This window comes from Pseudoliparis swirei, chromosome 8 (genome assembly GCF_029220125.1).
Source record: "Pseudoliparis swirei isolate HS2019 ecotype Mariana Trench chromosome 8, NWPU_hadal_v1, whole genome shotgun sequence".
Classification (NCBI taxonomy): domain Eukaryota; kingdom Metazoa; phylum Chordata; class Actinopteri; order Perciformes; family Liparidae; genus Pseudoliparis; species Pseudoliparis swirei.
The window spans coordinates 13,358,958-13,379,293 of record NC_079395.1 but is presented as its reverse complement, the minus strand read 5'-3'; the positions used below and the strand labels follow the sequence as shown (position 1 = coordinate 13,379,293).

At 43.0% G+C, this 20,336-nt stretch overlaps 1 protein-coding gene across 1 annotated transcript in view; it reads left to right on the top strand.

The window, feature by feature from the left end:
- Positions 1-2,297: 2,297 nt before the first annotated feature.
- The window catches only part of LOC130198605 (leucine-rich repeat and immunoglobulin-like domain-containing nogo receptor-interacting protein 3), a 31,127-nt gene continuing 13,088 nt past the window's right edge, over positions 2,298-20,336 (top strand). Inside the window, exon 1 of the mRNA XM_056421830.1 lies at positions 2,298-2,415. The gene's annotated coding sequence lies outside the window, so the exon portion shown is untranslated. The remainder of the gene's footprint in view (positions 2,416-20,336) is intronic.

Genomic DNA, 20,336 nt, shown 5'->3' with positions numbered 1-20,336 from the left:
ACGAGCATGACACCTGACCTCAGGGTCGCAGGCCAGACTTCTTCTTTCCTGTGATGATCTGTTAACTGAACTCGAAGGCAGTCAGGCTAGAATAGTGTGTGTGTGTGTGTGTGTTTGTTTGTTTGTTTGAACCTCAGTTATTGTGATCTGATTCACCCTGACAAGGCCACAGGACCGTGTATATTCTCTCTCTCTCTCTCTCTCTCTCTCTCTCGTTTGCTCCTTCTCTCTGCATGCTTTAGACTCAATGCGGTAGATGTTTATACAGAACAAACCCACTTGAATGACACTCCTAGAGAACAATTATATACCTCTTGTGTATGTCATATTCATAATACTATATCAGGACCAATGTGGAGCTGTTTGATCCAGAATGATGCAGCCGAGTCATTTAAGAGACCCAGTAGAACAAATATTCTAAATTAAAATATATATTTGAATATAATAATATATATTATTGGAAAACAATGTAGCGAAGAGTAAATCCTCAAATGTATCAGGAATATATTTAGTATCTAATCGATTCACACCTCTGATGACCGCTTTTGGGATTGGCTCCCAGTTATTGACACGCTAACCAAACATGATCCTGAGGAGACCGGGCCCTTGGAGTCACGATGCCTCAACTCAGGAGGAACCTGCTGGAGTAGATAAGGCAAGCTATTTCTTTATCTATGTTTGAATGTCTCTTAAAAACTTTTTGTTGTTTTTATAATTTTTTTAGTAGCCTACCAATGTCTTGTGTGTAATTCATTATCTTCAAGTCACTGAGCGAAGCTTCTGTTTTTCTGAAAGCTAAATCCCTCTCGATCTTTGTAAAACCGAGAAGATTTAAAGGTTAACAACACTTACTGGTGTTTTAAAGATCGCGTAACGGACTGCCGACAAACCCTAGAACAGGACATTATTGACGATACAGTACTGCCTCGAGTACCTTATTACTTTATAATATGGTTGCCTGCAACATTATAAATAGTGAGTTAACAGGAAGCTGCCTATTAACAAGTTGTGTGTCGCATTTCAGTAGCCGAGAGAAAATAGTCCCAGTATGTGTACCTGTTGCTATGCAACAGACACATAGCATTGGGAACATCACGTTTGTTAGTCTAGCCATCTCAATCATTCACGTTGCTCATTTAATAAAAGTTGCCATTAAAATTTTAAAAATGACAATGGGGCACTTTCAATGAAATAATATTTAATTTAAACATTCGGCCTACACATTCAAAATCAATCATAAATGCTTCGTAGGCAATGTATACCAACGTTAGGTGTATGAACGTAACCTTTGCCGGTAGCTCGGTGTTGGAAGTGCCTTCTCCAGCAAGGATATTACTCCAACGCTGTCTTTCTTTGAGATATGTAATGCTCAGACACATGTAAACAGGTGTACAGTACATTATGGCTCAATACAGTACCCCGTGATATATTTCATCTTCACGTATTATAATAACTTTTATCTAGATGTACTGAAGATTTTTTTTATGGATTCTAGAGCCAAGCCAGTGGTTCTGCAGTGTGTTGTAATGACATGCATGAAGTACTTAATGCATTTAATTTTTTTTATTTAATTTTCCAAATTGTATTTTCTTAAATCTTTTTTTAACTTTTTTTTTTGGAAATCAACTTTTCACTAGTTTATTATTATTATTATTATTATTATCATTATTGTATTAGTATTTTTCTCAAAATGGAATCATCTCCCTCTCTTCTGAATTTCTTCTTTCAGTCTGTTCGTTTTTCTTCCTGCATGATTAGAGAGACTCCCTAAGGTGTTCGCCCGGCAGCCCACTGAATTGTGAATCCAAACAGCCGGAGCAGCAGCAGATAGACAGAGACTACGAAAAGGGAGGGAGGGGGTGCAGAGAGAGAACTGGGAGAGAGAGAGAGAGAGAAAGGGAGTAAGGGAGAGAAAAAGATGAAAAGCATGCTAAGCGAGAGAGAGGCGCTCACACTGAAGGAGGCAGAGGCAACAGCTACAGCTACACCTACAGCAACAGCGCGGTCCTTCTCCATCCTCCCTCTTATAATCCCACGTCCACACCGGGGGAGATGGAGGGCGCCCTAACCCACTGAGGAGGACAATCTCACATGAGCATCCGCCTCCCGTGAGCGCCCGGACCATATTGTGGGACAATAACCAAGAAGGAGTGAAAGGAGGTGTGTACACATACGAGCCTGCCGGCTGGAGGGAGGATGGGAGGGAGTAGAGCGAAAAGAGGGGGGTGAGAGGCGCCGTTGGTACAGCTGCTGATGCCAGAGTCTGAGAGTGAGACCGAGACGGACTGAGGAGTGGAGGAGCTGGCACGTGTGGCAGTGTTGGCAACTTGTGGGCCGAGAGGAGAGAAAAATAGATTCACAAACACCAACAGCTGGACAGATGAGGAGGCATCAGGGACCACGCTTCAGCCCTGGGTATGTTCACTTTTACTACACACACGCACACAAACAGGTATGTACATCTTCTACTCAACGGTTGCCGTGGTTTCACCGCTGGAGCACAGAAACACTTAAAACGAGCAGTGCATCCTCGCAGAGCTTCTGGGTTGACGACTACCCACCCTGACAAGTCTCCCTACTCGCCTTTAGATACTTGCAGCAAAGGAAGGAAGAACAAGAGGAGAGCTTGTGTGTATGTGTGTGTGTGTGTGTGTGTGTGTGTCTGGTCATGCTTTCTACCATCTACATCCCGTTATAACGTTATTGTGTAGCACGCATTTCGTAATGGTTCTTGTAGGCTGTCAGAGTGATGCATGTAAATAAACCTTCACTCGTGGAACGTTGCCAGTTTCACGTCAGCCGAACAAATTAAACAGTCGCTCTGATTTAACACTTCTTTCCTGTTGGCTGTAACATTTCTAATTACATTAATTTTGTACGCGGATTATTCGCAGTCATAAATTGTGCACTCCAAAACATATCTGAACATGTATAACTTGTGTGGCTGCTGTTCTCTGGTCTGAGACACGTATAGCTCTGCTGGCCACACTGCAGGATGCCATGTGTGGTCATGTGACATGCATGGCCATGCATTGCGTCATGTTGTGGCAGAGGGCAGATGGCTTATGACACCAGGTTTGCATGAGGTGTATCAGCTCTCCCCCACCTTCCTTGCCCCCTCCCCATCTATATATATATCCTTCTTTTTCCACAATCTTCCACCTTTCTCCATTTTCAATTATAGGCTGTCACCTCTCTCCTTTCCCCCTTATCTTCTGTTTCTTTCTTTTTCTAAGCAATTACCTTTACCGGACTCTGCCCCTCTGGACAACATGACTGGCTAGTTTCATGTCGGCCCTTTCCTCCATCAAAGTGAAGGATGGGTGGTGAATTCATGAATATTGCCCCAACTTTATTAAAGAGTGATCTCAGTAGAGCCTGAACATGGCAGCTACTTCATATTATGGCTGCACTCAGATCCAGAAAAGATACGTAAAGAGGAAATAGTTGTGTTTTATTTTAGTGTGCGGAAGAAGTACGCCTCTGATCATGCAATCAGCTCATTATTTCCAGCTCCTCATTAACTTGTTTGGGTCTCTAACTTTACGCGGGCACATCGCTCTCAGCATATGGGAAAACTTGCTGTTGATGTCTGAGAGAGGAAATACTTTCCTTCAATTACAACTTTTCTTCTCCGCTGATTTCTTTCCATCCTTTGTGTATCAAAGTTAAGTTGAAATAAAGTCAAAGGGAAAGAAAGTCCAGACGGTGACTGAAAACTGAGAGAATGTGAAAATGTTCGGCCTTACTGTTGACAGGCGCTGATTGCTGATGTCTTTTCAGATAGTTTTCAGCCCCCACTGGAAAATAAAGACGAAGAAAGAGACAGAGGGAGAGGAGGAGACGATGTTTTGCTTTATTGATTAGAGCATTCAGCTGATTCTTGAAGGAACATTCTAAAGTATTATGTGAATTAAGTTTGGTCATTTTTTGTAGATTTGGACATCACTCCTGTCACTTCTAATGTTGTAGATACGTGGGGGAAGCAACATGAATGTAGAGATGTACCGATTATCAGGGATGAGGTCCAAAACTGTGCTCATGTACTCATACTCGTAAAAACTGCTCCAATCAACCGCACCTGATACCAGTCCTTTGCCCTCTGACGTGTAAATGAGGTGTAATGTAAAAGATGTCATTCACAGTGACATTTTCACTCCTTTCAGTTTAAGGTACATGGAGAAGAGAAAAAAGTCTTCAGAGTCTTGCTCCTGCAAAACTTTCATCACGGTGATTTCTTTAGTTTTACAGTCCGCAACTTCACTGTTTTGGTTCAGTTACGCGGATCATATCAAACTCGTTTTTAGCGGACGAGCTCTAGATTCCTCGACCTGCTGCACCAAACAGCAGAAGAACACAGTCAAAGACTTACTGGAGAACACAGTGGAGTATTTAGCAGGTGGAGACCAATAGAGCGAAGATGATGTCATCAAGCCTGAAACATAACCTCATATGAATGATAATGTTGCTTTATATCTTCTGTTTGCTAACATGCTTGCACAACAGCTTAATATGGGGAAATGTAAATGTTGTGTTTACAATGTGTTGGGCTTGTCCAAGCCAGATTTAACATAGATTAAACATGTAAATGTTTATATAGGATTAAGAAGCAGTGCAGAGCTCTGCATTGTTGTTCTGTTTGTATATAGACGGAGCACCAAATGTTGATATGGACCTCTGACAGTTAAAGCTTGTGGACATTTAAGATTTGACAGTATATGTAACAATGGACTTTAAAAATTGGTCCATTGGGTTAAAATACAACCATAAAGTCCACTTGGATGGGTGTTTCGCACAGATTGGGCATAAATGCTACATTTCGCTGGAGTTTGTTAAATGCTGTTGCGTCAGACTCCCGGGCAGCCCACAGTGTAGTACAATAAATTATTAAAGCTAAATAAAGAAATTATCAGATTAAAAATGAGCAAATAATTAGCAAATAATTTGTTTTTAACCCTTGTGTTGCCTTAGGGTCATTTTGACCCGAATCAATATTACACCCTCCCCCCGCCTTTGGGTCATTTTGACCCGATTCAATGTTTAACCCTCCTGTTACCTTTATATTTACTAACATATTTTACCGTTTGGGTTCAATTTGACGCCAGCAATTAAAACCTCCAGAAAATTATTAGAATTAATATTGTTTTCCAAGTTTAAGTGTGAGGCACTTTATGTTTGTTTGTTGACTACCGAAAGAACACCGACATTAAACATTGAATGGGGTCAAATGAGACCCTCATTAACACTATACACCAGAACATATTCTGTGAATATCTATGGCCATGGTGTATATTTTATTACATTGTTTTATATATATATATTGTATATATATATTGTATGTATATACATATATATATATATATATTGTCTCAAAAAAGTGTATATTTTATTACATTGTTTTATATATATATATTGTCATGATGTATATTCTATTACATTGTTTTATATATATATTGTTAATACTTTCTTCTTTTTTTTGTGTGGATATTGTATAGTTTATTCTCATTCTTATTCTTTTTTTTAGTCTGCTACTGCTGTCGGGTGTTTTGCACATAAGAATTTCACAAACCGATTATACTTGTATAAAAGGGGATGTGACAATAAAAAACTTGAAACTTGAATGAATCCTAAGGCGGGGGGAGGGTGTAATATTGATTCGGGTCAAAATGACCCTAAGGCAACACAAGGGTTAAACATATGTGATAGTAATTAAAAATACAAGTTCCATATTGTTAATTCTAATCAAAACTGTCTTGATCATGTGCGTGATCATGACTCCTTCTCACTTCTTTTTAGCAACAGGTGAGTACTGTTTTATTAAAACCAAAAAGATGGACCGTCAAAGCAATGAATAAAAAGACAAAGGTTGTCTGAAACCAGAATTTCCATTTAAGACATAAACGCCTCAGCAGAGTGGGGAGTTCAGGTGACATGGGAGATTCAGAAACTCAGAAGGTTAAGACTTCAGAGAGCAAAATGTGAGCGCGTGATGGGAGAAGCGACGGAGCTATGATTGGCTGCGTAGTGAGAGGATTTGATTGGGAAGGTGACCGTGGGTATGTGGGCGTGTTGAAGGAGCTTTTGATCTTGGTGTGTGAACAAGTGTGTGTGTGTGTGTGTGTGTGTGTGTGTGAGCATGATGGTTGACCTTGAGGAATGCACTAGCACGGGTCTTAAAAGAGTGGAAGACTGCTGCTCTTAGAATCCTGGATGGTGATTGAGGAGCATGCATGGAGAAGGGTGCAACGTCAACGTATACCTGCACACACACCTCCATGCCAATACAGACACACACACACACACACACACACTCGCAACAACAGCAGTCCTTATTAAGCTGTGGAATTACAGTACAGAGACTTGTGGTTGCATCAGATCACCAAACTGAATTTAATGGTCTTGCTATTCCTGGTATCCACAGAAACTGGCCTGAACAATTAAAAAAGAAATCTAATTGGAATTATTTCTCTCTGATAGTGCAATTGCAATATGAGATCCAATTATATAGGGGGAATCATCCCTTTTGCGTCATTATTTTCATTGAAAAATATATTAAAAATTCATTGGGATTATTGCAGCGATCTGTGCCAAACAGATATTACAACACACATGAGCACAACAATAGTGTATTCAAAATATTATTGTTGGCACACATTTATTAACCTTTAACAAATATTGCTCGTCTTGCGGTAAACTGCTCGAGGCCATATTCAAATTTTGCTAAAATGTCCATTTATTGTGCCGATGCACAGAGGTTATCAGGCTTCTGCCACTGGTGCTGTATGAAATGGACGGTGTGGAGTAAAAGGGATGGTACCGGTCAAGAGTGGAGAAGTGGGCTTTGGTCTCAGGGCAAATAAGCAGCAGGTTGGAACTACGACTTCTCTGCTGTCTCACTGCTCTATAACGACCTCCTGACCTTCTTCACCCTCTTCACCAACTCGTCCTCCGCGAGCAGTTTCTATTTATTTCAGTCCCTGCCTCAAGATGAATTATTCTCTCTCGCACTTTCCCTATTTTTCTCATTCTGCGTATTCCTTTATTCTTACTTTCATTTTCTTTCCCGGCTGTATTTTCTCTTTAGATTCTGGAGTTCATCCTCCAGCTCACAGTTGCTGTCGTCCTGTCAGCCTCCTTAACTTTCCCTCTCCGTCTCTCCCTCTCGTCTGCTTTGGTATGATTTTAAGGTCACGTGGTATCTCTCGCCGAACGCGCATAATACATTTTAATTTAGCTTTGCGTCATTATTTCGTCTGACAACCGTCCCTGGAGTCATTCTCTTTCAAATAAACTCTCATATTGAATTTGGGGATGATTGAATCTTTCATTTCAAATTACTCAAATCTTGGAGAGATACAAAGACTTTCCCGTTTTCCTGTTAAATAATTCAACAACAGTGTGACCAGAGACTCCTCAACTCGGTAAAGATTCATTTAAACTTGGGAGAAGAGAAACATTTCATTGAGTTTCAGTTAACAGTTAATTCAATTCAATTCAATTCAGTTTATTTGTATAGCCCAATTTCACAAATTACAAATTTGTCTCGGAGTGCTTTACAATCTGTACACATAGACATCCCTGCCCCAAAACCTCACATCGGACCAGGAAAAACTCCCAAATAACCCTTCAGGGGGAAAAAAAGGGAAGAAACCTGCAGGAGAGCAACAGAGGAGGATCCCTCTCCAGGATGGACAGGTGCAATAGATGTCATGTGTACAGAAGGACAGATTTAGAGTTAAAATACATTCAATGAATGTGACAGAGTGGATGAATAGTTCATAGTAGGCATATTCCACGATGGAGACCTCCACGATCCATCAGGCAGATGGCGGTGGGGAGGAGCAGTGGGCGGAGTCTCAACAGTGGGCGGAGTCTCAACAGGACAGTGGCGTAGTCAGGAGCAGGAATTCCACGACCCAGACCTCGATGATCCATCAGGCAGATAGGATCTATGCCGTCTCATAGGGTCCGATGACCCCATGAGACGTGAAGTCAAAAGGACTCCGGGGAGAAAGCAGAGTTAGTAACGTGTGATTGAGAGATGAAAATTCATCCTTAAGGAGAGAAAAAAGAGGAGATAGGTACTCAGTGCATCCTAAAACGTCCCCCAGCAGCTATAAGCCTATAGCAGCATATCAAGGGGCTGGACCAGGTGAACCTGATTCAGCCCTAACTATAAGCTCTGTCAAAGAGGAAGGTCTTAAGTCTACTCTTAAACGAGGTGACTGTGTCTGCCTCCCGGACTGAAATTGGAAGCTGGTTCCATAAAAGAGGAGCTTGATAACTAAAGTTACATTCTCATTCAGAGGAAAGCTTCTTACTTCAACGCTTCACTGTGAGCCTTCCTAATGAAGTTTATTGTTCGACCGCAGACAGACAAACAGTCGCAACATCACATAACTACAGTGAATGTTACACTATGCCAACAACCAATATTATTAAACTGCTTCTACAAAGCAGAGTAAAGAAAACATCATGAATTTACACTGGCTTCTTACAATGGAGACAACAGCAGCAACGTATCGACCTTCAAGCTGAGCCCGAGCAGACGCTGCCGTGTCGCTGCGGTTAGTAAGACGATGCTGTCAAGTCAATCGGTAAAAGTACTTTCACTGCTTCTGAAGCAGCAGATGATGGAGAAAAAACAACTAGATCACCACTATTTACAATCTCAACATAAAGACGTGAAGAGCTAGGCATGCGGGTTGAGACCAATCTCACTGGCAGACTTCCGTCCTCTCGTTGGTTAACAGTAAATTAATAACTGAGTGTGTCCACGTCCTTTTCTGACTCACGTCTGAATTCCTCCAGACCTTTAATGATGTGGATCTCCTCTGTCGTGCTGTGCTGCGATCCGCTCTGGTTTTCTATGTCGTTGCTACAAATGAAATGAAATCTCACTTCTGTCTGCAGCGTGTGACCTGAAAATAAAAGCGTATTAAAGTTAAAGAAGGAGCCTTTTCCCTTGTCATAATATCTGATTCTGGGTGTTAGGCTGAATGAAAAATAGCAATAGAAAATGGTGTGTGTGTGTGTGTGTGTGTGTGTGTGTGTGTGTGTGTGTGTGTGTGTGTGTGTGTGTGTGTGTGTGTGTGTGTGTGTGTGTGTGTGTGTGTGTGTGTGTGTGTGTGTGTGTGTGTGTGTGTGTGTGTGTGTGTGTGTGTGTGTGTGTGTGTGGGTGTCTGGGTGTGTGTGCATGCCTTCTGCCCACGTCGGGTCAATCATGATGTCTCACTTGTAGGCTACGCTTCTCTCTTTCTCTCTTTCCGCTGTGATTCTGAGTGGATGAACTCTCTTTTGCTCCGTGAGGACTCTGTTACATTAAAGCTGTATTGCTATTGATTTATCTTCTGATCGTTCGTTCAGGCACTTGAACCGTGTGTTCCTACGATGTGGCAAGGAGGGCTCAGTCGCCGTGATGAAGTGTTGTGACCCGGTCCTGCAAATTGGATTTTAATGAGTCAAGTATCATATCTTGAACAATGCTCTCTGCTACGGGTCAGGGAAGTAATGTGTTGGCACTCGAGCTGAAATTGTATTTTATTTAGCATTAAAGGAACGGTGTGTAGCTTTGAGGGGGATCTATTGGCAGAACTTGGATATCATATTCAAGCAATAAGGTACGAGAGGCAGTACTGTATCGTCAATAATGTCCGCTTCAAGGGTGTTGTTAGGCCGACGTGCAGCTATGCAACAGACAAGCCCCGGGAAGTCCGAATCTGTGAATATCTTTCCAACTTTACCGGACTTTGTGTTGTCGTGACCCTGACGTCTACTGTTTTTTTAAACTGCTGACCCCCTAGTGGTCATAATTTGCATTGCGCACAGTGGCATATAAATCCCACAGTATTTCATTCATAGCGTCTCTGGTTCTGGTCTTCAGGTCTAGTTTCTGGTTTCTCTTCGCACTAGTTGGTAAAGCAGTTCATTGCCCACTTCGTTTGGCTGACAGTGTTTTGTTCATTGCGCAACATTTCATAGGTCTCACTTTCTTTCTTCTCTCTGGTAGCATGACGTCCACCTGAAGTTTCCTCTTCGGCTAACCATTAATCTAAAGTCATTCCCCCCAAATATCAAAGTTCACAGAAACATGTTTGGTAACTGTCAAGCTTCAACTGACAACTAATGGTCACGCAAAATCTACCATTAAGGCTGAATAAAGTACACCTCGTGACTCACTCTCAACCAACCAGAATGCTTGATTTCATCTACCCGTATTATAATCATAGGTGTGTTTTCTACAATAACCTGAAAATAAGAATGTAAGTGTTTTTGTTAACTTCGAGCCATTTATATATTTACATCGGGAGCAGCTCCTCTTCATTTGTTTGTAATCTGCAGCGTCACCGCTAGATGTTGTCAAATCCTTTACGCTGCAGCTTTAAAACTTACATCATGTTCAGATGAGAAGTCATTTTAATCTGTTCTCCAACCAGCTGTGGGAGTAATTTGTTGGGGTGATTGTAGATGGCCCGATTTTCTATAATGTCCTTCAGTGCTGTCCTTTCACACACACACACACCCACACACACACACACACTCACACACACACACACACACACAAGCACACACACATTCACGTTCACAGGCTCACACGCACAGACATGGATTTCGCTTGGAGGGAGCACAGATTCAAACATTATTTCCGCCTCACTGTTACACAAACTGACTTGCAGAAGCCTAGGGACTGTTCACCATGTGTGTGTGTGTATAGGTGTGTGTGTGTGTGTGTGTGTGTGCTACACGGACATACAGTGCCACACACTGCGTCACCCTCGACTGGAGGCCTGTGGAAGTCACTTGAGGAAGCCAGCACATATGTGTCACTGTCTCCTTTCTGTGTGTGACGTGTAACAGAGCTGAGTAACTGTGTTCAGGATCTGTTCAGGGTCTTGTAGAGATAAAGGTTAGTCACCTCTTTAATATGAAATCACTCTTTTGTTGGCTTCTCCTCTCGTTTATACAGCAAAACCCTCCTGAATCATCTGCTCCATTGCAACTCGACCTCACCAGTAAAAGTGGCTCGAGAAGTGTTGCCCTTTAGCAAGGCAGGCGGGGTCCTTTTATAGCATTGAAAATAATTACCAGAGAAGAAAGACTGCTTCACCGGAGAACTTCCTGCTCTAAATGTACAAAACAAAGACTGAGAGGCGTTTCCAGGTGAAAGGAAGAGGAAGTGTGGCTGAACCTGCGTCACTAGACTGTGGAGTCGTGTGGCCTCTTGTTAAAGTGACTGTTGGTTTAGTGAGGAATAACTGTACCGCTCTGTCACGATCACAATACTCTTTTCATTGTTAGCATTTGCTGTTTTGGTTATTTTGAGCTGGACATGTTATGATTTCTCCAGAGATCATTCGGTTTGGCCCGTTTTCGCCGTGAAGACGTTGGAATCTGATCATGACTTGTTTTCACTCGTAAATAATGTATTTTGTTTGTGAGCCGCTATATTAAGGCTCAAAACAACCCATAATGCAACATTCTATGGAGGAGAAAGTGTCACATTCGAAAACAAATATGGGAATATCTAGTCTCAGAACCTAACGTGAAATAGTGTCTCATATCTGAGCCAATACAGTATTTATAATCTTGTAATTCACTCTTCTCCTTTTTGAATTCGCGTGCAGCCTGCTGAGAGTTCCTCTCTCAGCTGATCCCAGATCGATAAGCTGTGTCAGCCTATCTGTACGCTCACTCCTGTTCTATCCTTGTTTTACACTTTCCAGGAACTCTTCACCTGACCGGAGCCTCCCTCCGTCTCCCCCTTCCTTCCCCTCCTCAGTCTTTTCCTCCCTCCTTTTTTAAACATCGAATCATGAATTTATTATGTGAATCAAAATAGAGGAATGACTCTTTGTCCCCATCTCGGCATGTCATTGGTCTAGAAATGAATAATTCAGCCACTCTGGTGGAATTTTGGATCAGGGGGAAAAAATATATAATTATTATAAAGCCGCTCTATTCTGGCTATTTCAGAACGGCGAGCTGTCAGCGGCTTTCCTGTAGCGCTCCCTCTCTTCTCGCTCTCTATTGTTCCTCCCACTAGTTCAATCACGATCACATGACGTCGGAACATATTCTTCTCTGTCCTCGGGAGGGACCGTGTGGATACGATGGGATTGTCAGCTTCATTCGCTGTGTGTTTGTTGCCGACATACATGAATGCCACGGGTGTGTTTACATTTGTTGTGCTCTTTTTTTCTTGGCTGTCTTTACGATGTTTGTTAATTTGTTAGTGGATTTTCAAGTCCTCCTCCCTGAGGTTATTTGTCAGTACTCAGGTGGTGATTTGCAGCTCTGATGGCAAAGCATGCCACAGTTTATTTCACTAGCTTTTCCTCAAAGACGGCCATTGATTTCATCAACGAGAGCTTCCCGTCTCGCTCTCTTTGATGTGGAGTGACACGTATTGAATGCCCCAAAAGGAGTTCCACTCGCTCTCAGTTTGCATTTCATGCGTAGAGGAAACCACAGGAGCGAGGCTGAAGTGCTTATCTCTTCGCATCAGACGGCCTGATTGGGAAACAAAATAGTGCCGCATGGGATCTCAGGACCCTGCGAGGGTGCGACAGAGGCCACTCGCCGGTCAACCGCACGTCCGCACATCGTCTTTACTTGGGCAAAAAGAAAGACACACAATCTCTGCGCACACATAAGGTCAATCACCCGCCTGGATACACACACATGGATGCAGATACACACTTGGATGATTATTCTCGGCCTCCTGGGGCATCATTGAAACTTTTCAGCCGTGACCTCGCTAAGAGGGAGAGAGGGAGCGAGATGAGCATTAGAGGGAGCGAAAATGAAAGAGCTCTTCAATTTTAACCGGATGCTCCCTGGGGAGAACTCCCATCATCTCTGTGTGTCTTCAATGCCCGAGTCCCACAGCCTCCCTTCGGAGCGCGAGGACCCTGACTGCGCTGATATTCTATCGGGGGAAGCTCGTCTGCCTTTCTAGCTTCTTCTTGAGAGAAAAATAATTTGATGAATCAGTGGCAAAGAGTTTCTCTTATGCGGTTTTAGCGCTGAATAATGACATTCCTCCAGCGGTAGCCAAGCAGAGATTTAATGTCACTATCTGTTATCCATGATGTGATCAGGGTTCAACTACATCGTTCCTGTGTGTGTTTCTTGCAACGTGGGTTTGGTGTTTGTAGTTTTAACCACCCTTTCTGTCCAGTATGATAACATTGCACTTAATTGTTGAGAACTGGGAACACAGCAACTATGTTGAAGACATGTTGTAAATAAAGCAACAAATTACCCAAATCAACACCCAGACTTACAAGCTGCTTGCAGTACCTGCTATATGCTTCAACTATGAAGCACCATCATGTGAGCCGTGTCTAAACTCCAGAGAGTTCAACTCATCTCCAGTCGCATCATTTTACTTGAGCCGTGTGTTGGGAGGTCATGGGGGTCCGTGTCGTTTGCACACCGCTTTCCCTTAGCTTCATTTCATTTGGGTTACACCCAGCGAGTCACGGAGACTAAACGTGAAGCTACTTTAGGGAAGGAGGCAAACATGTCCGCAAGATTACAGGACACAAACATTCTTGACCTTGGAAACAGTCGCTGACAAAGCGATCTCCTTAGCGGCTGTTTTGGGTCTTTTGATCAGATCACTTGATCTTCCAGTTTATTCTTGACCTTGGAAAGTTGTTACCCCTTTTCTAGTGTTTCAAGGTCGAGAATGAACTTCAACTCAATGTGTAAATTACTTGTTACCCGGAAGTTGTTCAAAGCCTGTCTGATTGGGGTGCTCTGGTGGTCTATAGAATTTCAATGTCTCCAGTTTGAGTGCCCGGGAACCTCTGTTGCATATTTCCCTCCATCTCTCTGAATCTAAGCTATAATTTAGTGAGAACTAATTTACCGATGGTCATAGTGTCGACCCAAACTATTATCATAGGATTATATAAAAGTAGAATGTTCCTTTGTTGTCAAAGTGTGTGTGCACACGTGTAAGGAGGTGCAGACATGGACTGGCAGGCTGTCACTCTGCTGTCAATAAACAAAATAACCCTGAACTCTCCCTAAACCTGGCAACCTGTTCAAGCTCTACCTCTCTCTCACTCTACTCATTGTCCCTTTAATCTCCAGCTTTTATCTATTAACCTTCTCCCTTATTTGTCCACCCGCTTTTAGGACCTTTCCAGAAAATTCCTCCCCTGTGATCCCACTTCTCCTCCTCCTCACAATAATCGGTTTCTTCTCACCATCTTGCTCTGCAGTGTTTACAAAGCCTTCACGGCCGTATGTGTGTCTGCATACATGTGTATATGGGGGTTTCTATGCCTTCCTCGGGGATCTCTGGTGAGAAAAGGATCTAGGAAATGTGATTACCTAATGTCCTGTGAAGCACCATCTTCTTACACAGAAGGCTGCACACACACACACACACACACACACACTCAGTATCCTCTGTTGGTGTTGTACAACCACAAGCTGAACGGTTGTTTCAGTGCTCAAGGATTGTCACCTTTGTTTCCTCAGTACAAAGGGTTTAGCTCTGTCCCGCTTATTCCGCTTTATTCCGCATCTCCATCCTTGTCACTCCCCATTTCTCTCCTCACGTCATCTATTCCAATTCTTTTCTGCCTTCACCTCTATTTCTCTGTGCTTCACACCCCCACCCCCTCTTTCTGCCCTTTCATCCCCACATCTGAAACAGTATAGCGACCGTTTCTATTGGTTGCGCAGACAGAGTCAGTAAAACAGGCAGCCAATAAGCTTTTGGACTAACAAGGTCACTATTATCCATGAAGTGCTGCAATTATTCTGCCGTCTACATCCCTGCCATGTATGCATATGCAATGTTTTCCCCCGTCCTTGTACCTATACTGCACATTCATACTTTTCATGAAAATCCTTCTCGCTTGTATGGTTTATTTACAGCACCACCTTGACTGAGAGGAAAGGTCATTTTATATGTTGGTGAATCATTTGATGTCAAGTAATTCCATTTTTCACATTTATTTTGTGCATTTTTAGACAAAATGCAATTTTAGAAACGTTTCTGTGCGATTTGGCATACATGTGCATTCAGGTCAAAGCTATGTACATATTCATTGACAATTCTCCCCCATGTGAATCCGGCACCGTGCTGCTCTTCAAAGACTGGGGATGGAAAGCTGTCACACTCCTCCCCTCCCCCTTCTTTCTCCAACTCATTCCCTTTCTTGCTATTTACTTGCCACACCGACAGTTACATATTTGTACCAGTCACTCTGCCAGGCTGCGTTCAGCTTTCCCTTTTTTCCTTCTTCAGACAGATTTTGCCTTTTCACTCATCGAAATTCGACTGACGTCTTGTGTTATAAACAGAGAATATTTAGAATACAAACATTCTCATTATGTGTTATCGAGAAGCATCAGGATTCCCGGGCCTCTCTTCTGGCACATGAGTCTAACCTAATTTGCATCATTGGATTCTCTCAACTGTGGAATAGCTTTGACCTTCCTCCATCATTAGTGACAGAGTGAGACAGACAAGGTGTCCCTCTTACCTCCCACATGTTCACTCTTTCCCTCCTTTTTTATACTCTCGCTTCTTTCCTGTCCTGCATGTGCTTCATCTCCTCCACAGATACCCAAATCTATCAGTCGCTCACATTGCACTTATCTTTTTTTATCTCCTCCCTTCAATTTGTTGTGATCACGCTTCTTCCTGCCGTCGTCGTATTTGCGGCGGTATCTCCAGTCGGCGTCGCCCTTCTTAGTTTAGAATTCCCAGTTTGGCTTTCACATATCTAACGAGCTGGAGATTGAATTTTTTTATTTTACTCTCATCACCAGAGGGACAACACACTGCCACAACTCACACACACTCCCGGACGTGCACACACACACGCTAAGCTGTGCAGGGTGAAAAAGGGGCCGTTGCCTTTTCAGGTGATGTCTCCAAGGAAATGTTGCACAGATTGAACGCAATAGGCGGCCGCTCCATCGGTGCTGAGAAGAAGACGTGATTTCACTTCCCAATGACCAACCCTCAAAATCACCCCACCATTTTGTCATCTGGAAATTCATTAGCCTTTAGAAAGGAAATGACACCAGAAATGAACTCCTTTCAAATTCCATCTAGACAAAGCCCAGTAATCAGAACCGCCTTGACAGCCTCCTGTTTACGTGAAGGAGAGGTTTGTCTTCTCTGACATCAAGAGAAGACCTCACTTATCAGCATGACCCACGCAATACTGCATGAGTACCACTCCTACTGCTGAATATTCTGCAAGTATTTCACAAACGTGAGGAAATAGCTCATGGCGCTGACCAAGCTTTTTGGAAGCACGTCTGAGATAATTAATGAGTCATTTCAATCCAGGCGAGTAATAAGGCCACAGATCCCCGAAGGGCAAGACTAATTCAAGGCTGTTCAGTCACTTGTCAGACTGTGTGTCACTCAAAATGATTGGTGTCTGCATGTGTATTTTATTTCCTCAGACAGGTCAAGTTTGATTAAATAATTTGTCTCTCTGCTATTCTTATCTCTTTCCCTCTAACGTGAACTCCTGCTCATAGTGTCGTAATCTCTGCACTTGTTAGCACCTCAGGATAAACACATGCCACATGAAATGCTTTCCCTGAATAAACCTTCAAAAAGCCATGTAAGCATAGGCTTAGTTGCATGCACAGGCACAAAACCTGTATCTTTAGTTTCGCTTCAGCCTGTGTATCGCCTTAATGACGTGGAGGTTCTCTCTCTGCCCAGCTGGCGGGTGTCCAAACGCCTGGTCTGCATAGCAAGCTCCTCACCTTTCCTGAAAAGACATCAAGAGCATGCGTTGCACTGCAGCACACAGACCGGCACAGATGACATTTCAGCACATCACAGCGACTCTGCTCGGATCGGAATGGAAAAAAGAAAGGTGTATTTTTTTTAATCTTCAGGATGTGGAAATGGGCTCTGTTGTTGCTCCAAGCCGCGCGCTAATGAGGCAAAGTTGCATCCCGGATAACGGGACCGCGCTTGTAGTGACGCTGCCTCACTGGAATTGCTGAATGGAGATGAATGAGGTTGAAATGTGTTGACAAGTAAAATCCCTTGTTCAGGGAAACATTCGTGTACTATACTTGTTAGCTATAGGACTGGCACAAAGACATATGTCCATAATTTAGTGATAATGTGTGGTTGACTTTTGCTAATAGGCTATGTAAACTAATCCATTCCCACTTTAGACCGGGCATCTCACAAATGTCTGCCGACTAAGCCGTAACCCCTGATCATCCAGATCACATGACTTTATCAAAAGGTGGAGGGGGAAAAAGTGACATCACAAGGTAGAAATCAAAACACCGTAGCAGAGACCATATGGTTGCAGGTAAAGTTACCCATCTAATAAGCCAGATTCCTTGGCCGCCCTCTGTTTGTGTACTACACTACGTGTATCTGTGTGTTTTTTCATGTGTCCGCGCACTCAGTATGTGAATCCATGTGCTCCGGTTTGAGCCAGAGAAAGCAGGTCAAAGCGCAGCAGGGTGTGAGAAACATCAAAACAGCTACGCTAATTAAATGTGCCAGTCCACTACAGAAAACAAAAGGATCCATGTTGTGATCCTCTAAATGTGAGAACTGACTGGAATCCTCTTTGTTATGAACGTATTACACGTTCACATCAAACATGTATTAGTCTGTGCCAAAGAAAATGGACTTACTCAAGAATAATGTATCTCAACAACAATCAGAAGGATTTCTGTGGACTTTTATCCAGACATGTACGATGCACTGAGGATGAATCTTTAGGATTTTGGTGACTTTTTATCTCGCGCCACCATTGGGTTCACATTTGTGATTTTGTTGTGTGAAATGAAACACTAGATTTGAATGTTCTTTATTCAGTGCTAATTATCAGAGTTAGCATGTGCAGAGTTGTATTATTAACATAAAGTTGTTAACATCTTAGCATTTAGCCCAAAGCAGTACAGTCCTCTGGTTCCCCCAGAATGAGCTGGAAAATGTTGCGGGTGAGAGGGAAGTCTGGGTCAGCCTGCCGGGTCTGCTGCCCCCGAGACCCGACCCCGGACTAAGCGGAAGAGGATGGATGGATGGAGGACAGTCTCACAGTCAACCATAAAACATGATTCCTATATCATGTTAATGTTTGTGTTATCAAAAGTGGTGAGGTGAAGTAGCTTCTTGTAAATCAAAAACATTCATATGTTTAGCACTTTGATTTTGTGGGATGAGGAGTGAAGTTCTGGGGGGAGTAAAGTTAGACGTCTGAAGCGGTTTCACTTCAGGACAGAATATTTCATTGTTGACACCCGTTGAGTGTATAGGTGTATATACTAGTTGTCTTATCACTGTATTAATGGGAATTATCTCTTCATTACATCTCAATGGGTGTTTGTTCCATAGGGGTCAATAATGCAAGGCTGCCACAGATGTGGCAACAGCAGGCGTTATAGAGACATTCAGAGATGGTTGTCCTACTTTGGAGAACAACAGTGTTTGAAATGATTCATTGGATGCTGCAGTGTCTTGTTTTCTTTTCCCCAAATCCCACCATCCCTCCGTGTATATTCATCACAACTGTCAAACAAAGGACTCTCTTCAGCTGTCAGATTACCCCCAGAAAGAAAAAAGAGATGACAAAGATATGGGGAGAAAGAGAGAGACGGAGAGAGAGTGTTGGATTCCAGTTTAATCTATTTTGGGTGCACAGGGGATTTCACGTAAAGGTTGAAATACCAACGCCGTGAGAGCAGTGGGGACACCGAAAACTATCTGGCAATTAGTTTTGTGATCAGGAATATTTTCTACCCATTTTAATGTTTGACAATTGTCAGTTAATGTAATCTGATTGGCTAGACACATGCAACAGCATAGAGGGGGGGGGGGGGTATGACAGGTGAAGCAAAGTGTTTCACAGACTCTCTTTCTGGTCTCGCTGCCAGTGAGCAATAAAAAAGTAATTACTGCCCAAAAAATAATATAAAGATACTATTACTTCAGAGGATTGAAACACCCCCCTCACCCATCCCCCACCCCACCCTCCTCCACACAGCGCTGTTGCTCATTATGACAGAGAGGAAAATAACAAAGTCAGTATTGAGTGGGAACAAAATCAAGCAGGGAACAAAGTAACAGCAGAGATCAAAGAAGTGAAGGCAGCATATTGTATGTCTCTCTTTCTCAATGTGCATGTTCTCAATGACACACAGGAACCACGAGAACAGCTGCGTCTGGATACCAATCAGGAGCACCAGATACCTCCTGGTTCTATTGGCTGAAGAGAACAAGGGAGTGAAACTGTCAAAAGCCAGAGAGGACGTTAACTCTTTAGAAGTTTGTTCTCTCCAAAATATCTATTATGTTTTTTGTGGATTATATAATGGCGAGTCAGCTAATTAAATTCATTGGACATTTCTTAAGCAGGAAGATATCGTGTTTACATGTACGAAGCAGTCTCACTCAGGAAAGTTTACTTATATGAATGTTCAAATTCAAGTCGTGACCATCATAAACTGAGTTCTCCGAATAGTTTAATGCGGTGAAACTGCATTTCTGTGTATAGTTTTCTAAATGTATAAATGGATATCCCCATTCAGGCCATACGGGCCATATTTGTTATTTTAATAATCAAATGTGTTTTTATTACCTTCTAAATTCATATATAGTGATAGACAATCATGGAATGAGTATTTCCATTCGTCCCGGATTCTGTCTGGAAACCTATTTTAAAAGCATTTAAATTACTTCCTTTTAGATATTCGCCCTCACCTCCCATGTGATGAAGGTGCTGGAGAGGCTGGTCTTGGCCCACCTACGGCCGCAGGTGAAATCATCGTTGGACCCTCTGCAATTTGCTTACCAGCCTCATGTGGGAGTGGACGACGCCATCATCTACCTGCTGCAACGAGCTCAGTCGCACCTGGATGGAACCGATGTCTCTGTGAGAGTCACTTTCTTTGACTTCTCCAGTGCATTTAACACCATCCAGCCACTGCTGCTGAGTGAGAAGCTGCGGTGGCGTGTGGACGCGTCCACCATCTCCTGGATCACTGACTACCTCACAGGCAGACCACAGTTTGTCAGAATGGGCCGTGTGCTGTCTGGAACGGTGGTCAGTGATGTTGAGCCCACAGGAACTGTTCTGTCTCCTTCCTCTTCACCCTGTACACCAGTGACTTCCAGTACAACACGGAGTCATGCCATCTGCAGAAGTACTCTGATGATTCTGCAGTGGTCGGGTGTATTAGGGATGGACGGGAGGAGGAGTACAGGGCAGTGGTGAGTGACTTTGTAAAGTGGGCCGATGAGAACCACCTGCGGCTGAACGTGGCCAAGACCAGAGAGATGGTGGTGGACTTCAGGAGGAAGAGCTCCTCCC